A 7,500-nucleotide genomic window follows, 5' to 3' on the forward strand; every position below is an offset into this window, starting at 1 on the left:
ATATATATAACGTTATAGATAATTAGGTGAAAGGGAAACCTTATCTTTTAATGCATTAAATACATTTTGTCACTTAAATAGTTAGCAACAGGGCATGATCGAGTAACTACAGTATATTTCCTGTGTTGTTTTCTTATAAAGATATTATGTAGCTATTCATTATTGTTTGTTAATGTTATATTTGATTAATATATTTGACAATTTAAAAGTAACGATAATTTTGAATACATCTTTATTCCATTTATATATTAATTCGTGTTCAAGCTTCTATAAAACTTGAAAATGTAAAAGTTGGTAGTTTGAAAAGAAATGAAAATGTACCTTGTCCTTCTTTTGTTTAACATATAACGATAAAACATATCGTTCAAGAGCGAAGGAGATTTTTAGAAATAAAGCTGTATTATGAATATAAAATTCTATTGCAAATCTAAATAAATATTTAGAAAATGTTTCGCAATATTGCACTAGAACTCTATCGAAATAAAATCTGATAACAGCTATGAAGAATTGCTTTCTTGTTGCCTTTTTTATTATTGAAGAACAGCTTTTCCCAACACACAAAGAATTAGTTTATTGGTTTACCTGGCGATATTCTATTTTATCTCGTCGTATCAAAACTGAAATATCTATATAAGAAATAATGTTCAAACTCACCCTGCTTGAAAAAAAAAAAAAAAAGATTAAGTTGAAGTTGTAGTGTTCTGAACATTGAGGAATATACCATTTTAGAAGGACTGGCACTAACAGGATTCAATTATTAAATATAGGGTTACCGTGCTTGTCCCACGCCCAACCCCATCGCTTTATAGGAGTAGCTTTTAGTGATCAGACCTGATGGTGCCTAAATTCGTCAAATAAATATCTACATGCACAGGCTCGTACCACACACACACACACACACACACACACACATATATATATATATATATATATATATATATATATATATATATATATATATATATATATATATATATATATATGTGTGTGTGTGTGTGTGTGTGTGTGTGTGTGTAAGTGTGTGTGAATATACATACATATATGTATACATTTTATTCATAAAAGCATATACATATAAACTTCACTTGCATTCATCTCTCCTCTCCGTCAGTACCTAATAGCCATCTCGATCATTATATATACAATAATATATGTATATATGTATGTCATTATATAAGGGTGAATAGGTGGCTTCAAACATTCTAAAACCTGTTAAACCAGTTTCAGACGAAGAAGTCACTGGTCAAGGTTCCACAGCGGAAGCTCAACGCTGCTCACGCCAGATTTTCCATCCTCTGAATACAAAGTGCTGAAAACGGCAATGGTCCATGATTTCATGTATTCTCTTGAAGCTGCTTCATTCCTTGTCATTTACAAGTTTTTCGTCAGTTATGTTGTCTTGTTATGGTTCCACTTCACTTTCTGAAGAAGTGAATGGCCTCACTGCTAGGATGGGTTCGATATAGGATCCTTAGGGCTTCGACCAGGTGCTCAACGAGTGATTTATGCTTGGTCTCCAATTCCCGGATCCTATTGTGGTGACATTGTTCCTCATCAACAGTTGTATTCTTGTTCAGGGTAATAATTTACTATTCCAAAACCATTTCTCATGTCAGGTCTTTGACGTGTGCAACGTCATCATATACGGATGAATATGTAACTTCTAATATACCAAGATGACACTTAATCTTTAATACAAAAAGTCAGAAGGTGACATTGAGAATCTGTTTTATATTCCGTTAAATTTCATTTGACCACCACAGTTTCAGCCACTGACTCAATATATAACAAATTTGTTACAAAATGTTAGGATCCATGTTTTCCTGAGATAAAGAGAGGTGAGTGACAGAAGTGAGCCATGCAATAATCTGTAGGTGTTTCTGTAAATATGAAACAGACAGTCAATGTAAGAATAATACGAGTGGCACAGTCATGCTTAAACCATTCACTGAAACTCGTTAGAAAATACAGGTCACATACGAGTGTTTTATATATTTGCTTAAAGCAACGGGGACCAAAATATTGTTGCTGAATGTCCATGCTAATATAAAAAGAAAATTTCCAGTGCTGTGGTTTCAAAATCCTTGCAAAGAGCATTTGATAAGACACTTTATGACCTGCTGTATATCAGATTAGCGAACTTGAATAGTTAGTGTTTGCGCAATCTTTGCATTCGAAAACAGGTCCTCTTTGCTTTCTCTTTGATATACAGTATTCAGTAAGAGCGTCTCGATATCATGAATGGATGTTATTTTAAGGATTTAAGAAAAGTCGAGTTAGTGAGAGAGCTGACTTCAACACAAGAATCTTGAAGAAGTTACGGTCCTTTACTGAAGATATAAAGGGAATTTATGTCGGGCAAAAAACAGGAATCAATAGGCAATGGACAAGCTGATATTGACTGAAACAGAGTTTTACATGATATTGTAATAAATTTTACTCAGAAGCTCATAACTTCAAAGAGATCAACTGACGTATGGTTACATGAAAGTGTGAATGCCAGGAAAACATGTCTAGCCTAAGAGATCATGTGATTCAAGCATACAAGTATGTATAAAAGATAAATTAAAATGTATTGGCTTTTTGTGAAAGTTAATGTATTGGCAAATATATAGTAAATGGGTATGTTCATAAGGTGTAGGGACCTATTTTGGGAAAATGATACACAATATTTCATCATTCTTGATTTCTTCCTCTTTCCCTCTAGACATCTCACCTCTTTCATTTCCTCGGAACATCAACCCTCTTCGGTGGTCTTGGAGATGGCGTAGATAAAATGAGTTTTATTCTTTTCATTTTTTATTTCTCCTTTGAATTTCATCTTGGGAGCTTCCCTTGGAGAGTTGAGCAAATATGGAAATTTCATGAAAGAGGGAAATAGCGTATGAGAATTTTTCATTAGAGCTTCACATTAAGCGGTATAATTAACATTCTTTAGTCTTAGAATAAAAATATGCTGAACCTTTTACCAAATGAATAAATATGGAGGTATTTCCTTGGCCAAGGAAGACAAACGCGTCGCATATTTTTCTTTCTATTTTTAGAGCATTTTGTATTAATATTCATTATTAATTAACAAACCTAGTATTTCGTCAATGCATTAAAAAATTAGATTCTAGGGCATGTTTCCCTGTAATTTATTGAAATTTATATATATATAATATATATATATATATATATATATATATATATATATATATATATATATATATGTATATATATATATATATATATATATATATATATATATATATATATATATATATATATGTATATATATATATATATATATATATATATATATATATATATATATATATATATATATATATATATATATATATATATATATATATGGTGGTCAAAAAGTAGGTGCACAGTATGTGGAATAGGTTTATGTATCGGCTTTTGTATTTTGGTTCAAAATAAAATTAAGGGCTTTTGTATTATTGTTCACAATCAAATTTAATCATCAATGCAATAATTGTTAGTAAATAGAATTGTATGTATATGTAATCTCAAAATAAATGTAATCATTAACTACCCACCCACTTTTGAACCACCTTTTATATCTATACATATATATATATATATATATATATATATATATATATATATATATATATATATATATATATATATATATAAGTAAAAAGAAAATGGATAATGCTGCTATCATCTTTTGTATTTGACAGCTTTCGACATAACTTATGTCAGCCTTAGCCTATCTGCAATTGTTATTATGTAAAATTAATGAAAATTAATAAAAAGGGTACTTAGGAATATATACTTCCAAGAACTGCCCAACTAGCTCTAAAATTAAACCAATAAAAGAACATAATACCATATAAAAGACTTATTAATAATATACCCTCCCAATTAAAGAACATAAAACTATATAAAAGACCCAATTACTAATATACCTAATCACCCACAGGATACGATGACCACCCACCCAGAGCAGCAACCCACAGATCAGAAAACGGATCAATGGGTCACCGGCAACTGAACAGGTAAGCTATATTTTGTCTTAAAAATGTTGACTTTTAAGATTCTCAGTTGGCTGACATTACTATGTCTGTCAGTGATTTTGAAATTTTCACTGGAAACGGAATGATCAGCTTTAAATGAATGGTCATAAATAGCCGAAATTGATTTCTTAAAGGTTTGTTGGTTCGTACCGATCTCCCCATGAGCTCCGAAATCCTACACTGAAGCTTTCCAGACGTGCTTCCACTGTAGTACTTATTACAGGGTGCACATAATAACTGTATTTGACACCGGAACATATGGGAATATGTAGCCTCCACTTATATTTAAAAAGTGAGCCAACTGAGAGTTCCATCAATAAAAAGTAAAAAAAGTTAAAGGCTAAACCTTTTGAGCTATTTGTCAGTAAGGTCTCTCAAACTAGGAAGCTTAAGATAAGCTCAAATAAGATTATTGAAAAAAATAAATATACCTTTGTGAGCTGCGAATGTTTTACGCCCTGAAGTTAATTGTGATATTACATTGGCAATGGATTTTTGTTTGTGCAACGATATTGATTCCAATACGAAGTGATTTTAATTTTCGGATCACCAAAATTAGTCCACCTGAAAAAGGGAAATCCATATAGTAAATGTAAAACGCGTGTGTACGATATACTCTTAATGTATACTGCATGATAGATCGTCATTGATAATATATTTGTTATGCAAATATTAAGCTGTACTCGATCAGTATATATTGAATCAACTTTACGTTTTAGGTAACTTAACCCCTAAGAAAATTATGTATCGTACAGTAATTGCACCTTCCATCCCGAGGAATCCAACATAATTTTGTTTTTAATTGACAGGTACTAATGACTTTATCCCGTCAGCAGTCTTTAGGAGTTTCAAATGTTTCGCTTGTTTTAGTTTCAGCATATTCCGATCGAATTCAGATGGATGATAGTATTTGTTTCACACGTCATTTCGTTGATCTGAAATCTATAATTCAAAATGAGAGATGCTTTTCAAACTGAATTAATTTCTGTTTTGATGGAATGGTTATTTAAAAAAAAAAAAAAAAAAAAAAAAAAAAAAAAAAAAAAAAAAAACTGAGGAACATGAAAGCTATAAGTATGGTCGAGCTGAATGCCGTTAAAGTCGCAAAGGTAAATGTAATGTTAAAAAAACTTTTGGAAGTAATTGCTAAGGATATGAGGTGGACAAGTGATAGAGGGTAGAATGGAAAGACACCAGGAAGTGATGGAAACATAATAGAGTTGATAGTGTGATGGAGTGTCTGACCATGCACTGTAATGTACATAACGGAAGAAAAAGATTAAGAAGGAATGCGTTAGACTGAGCATTATTTCATTGTATGATAGTAAAGGAGAATGAGACGGCTATACATATCGCATTGTAACGAAGATTAATGGTAGGATTTTAATTTACAATTCAGATACACGACCGAAGGATTGATGGTCAAATAAAGTCTATAACTTTAGATTGTATTGATACAAAAGTTATGAGTGAAATTTAAATATAACTGAGAGTATCAAGGGCACATCACAAGGTATATTTAATGACCATAGAAGATACAAAATAATTTGCATAGGATATAAAGATAGGTTGGTTCTAGCTTACTTGCATAAATTAATTTTTTTCAGAGAACCTTTAAACACCTCATAAATCATTATTGAATAATCTTTACGAAAGCATGAATTTGAACAAGGTATGCATTGTTTTATATCATTGGTGGAATTTTGAAAGATAACTTGAACAAGTAATTATAGGTGAATCAAATTAGATTTGCGCAAATTCTTAAGATTAATGGAACCTGAATGCTACAAACAACTCTATGTAAATACAACAAAAATTTAGAAAATGAAAGTCATGAAATATGATTGTAATTATATTGATACTTCATTTGAATATCCCATTTTATTATTATTATTATTATTATTATTATTATTATTATTATTATTATTATTATTAGCTATGCTACAACCCTATTTGGAAAAGCAGAAAGCTTTAAGTCCAAAGGTTCTAACAGGGAAAATAGCCCAGTGAGGAAAGGAAATAAGAAAATAGAATCCTGTAGTGGGCTTGAGTGTACCCTCAACTAAGAGAGCTCCTACCAAAGACAATTGAAGAGGGCTATGGAACTACCAAAAAACAAAGGATTGATTTTGCACATAAAGTTGTGATTAATTAAATTGTATTTTAGGAAAATAATTAAAGGATTTAGGTATAAATTACGTCGATTGCTTTCAAAGTGTCGAGAAAATACATCGAGATCATATATTCCTAAACAAATCCCTGCGGTATGGTTCATTAAGCGAAAAACCCGAAAGCAACAGCAAATGGAGGTAGAGACTTCAGCAAGCAGGATATTTGTGGGAAAGTGCCAGTGAAAAGGTGACACCCAGACAGCGCGAGCAGAAGAGGCTCTGGGAACTGGGATTTGAAGTGCTAAGTGAAAAACCCCCAGGGAAATCAGGGCTTCTTCATTCTTACAAGTCATTGGAGGAATGCAAAGGGAAACTCTCTCTCTCTCTCTCTCTCTCTCTCTCTCTCTCTCTCTCTCTCTCTCTCTCTCTCTCTCTCTCTCTCTCTCTATTTAATTTTTCTTATTATTTCCTTCTCAAGTTAAAGGAGCTAAGATGAATTCCCTTAATATTTCTAAAGCTTTGATTTGATAATTATTTTCATTTTCCTTAATACTTATTACTTGTTAATTTATACCAAATCTAATTTTTAAACTATATTAGTAATAAACCACTGCTTAATAAAGTTCTTTTCTTTGAGAGAGAGAGAGAGAGAGAGAGAGAGAGAGAGAGAGAGAGAGAGAGAGAGAGAGAGAGAGAGAGAGAGAGAGAGAGAGAGAGAGAGAGAGTTTATGGAATTTAGATTATGTAGTCAAACACTAAATTGAAATAGTGGCGATTTTCTTATAAAAAAAACCTCATTGTTAGGTTAAAGAGATGGGGGGAAGTTTTCGAAGTACAGCTTTTCTTGTAGTTTCGAGATTTTCAGTTATTCATGCCGGATCTACACAAAAAGGGATTCAGTAAATGGAACCCGGTCCAGCTTTATTTTTTAATCATAAATTAATTGTTCGTTTACAAATCCTTATGCAAAAATTTGATATATGGGATTCGTAGCAAAGAACACTTGTTAGAGTCCGCAAAGCATATGGAATTTAAACTACCTAGGTATAGAAAAAAACTGGATAGAATTTTACTTTTTCTACGCCAAGGTAGACAGTTTTAGTTTACTTTAATTATGTACAAAGGTAAATTCCTTACTGTATGCCCGCTATAACAAAGCAATTTGCTGATCTAATATAATCTTCTCTTAATTCCTAAATTTTTCACCTTTCCCCAACTCACAACTCGCTGCTTCGTATCCTCCCAGTCCCAACATACTTTCCTCCACTTCGTTTGCTCATCACATCGTCGTCCAACGTTATACAACTTTCCTGCTCTTCTAACATCTGATACTGACCCAGGTAATCCTTCTGTCATTT

At 31.8% G+C, this 7,500-nt stretch overlaps 1 long non-coding RNA gene across 1 annotated transcript in view; it reads left to right on the forward strand.

The window, feature by feature from the left end:
- Window positions 1-7,500, forward strand: part of LOC137646016 (uncharacterized) — a 1,300,281-nt gene that overhangs the window by 487,822 nt on the left and 804,959 nt on the right. Inside the window, exon 2 of the long non-coding RNA XR_011045378.1 lies at window positions 3,938-4,013. This is a non-coding gene — a long non-coding RNA (uncharacterized lncRNA). The remainder of the gene's footprint in view (window positions 1-3,937; window positions 4,014-7,500) is intronic.

This window comes from Palaemon carinicauda, chromosome 8, assembly GCF_036898095.1.
Source record: "Palaemon carinicauda isolate YSFRI2023 chromosome 8, ASM3689809v2, whole genome shotgun sequence".
NCBI classification, from domain to species: Eukaryota; Metazoa; Arthropoda; class Malacostraca; order Decapoda; family Palaemonidae; genus Palaemon; species Palaemon carinicauda.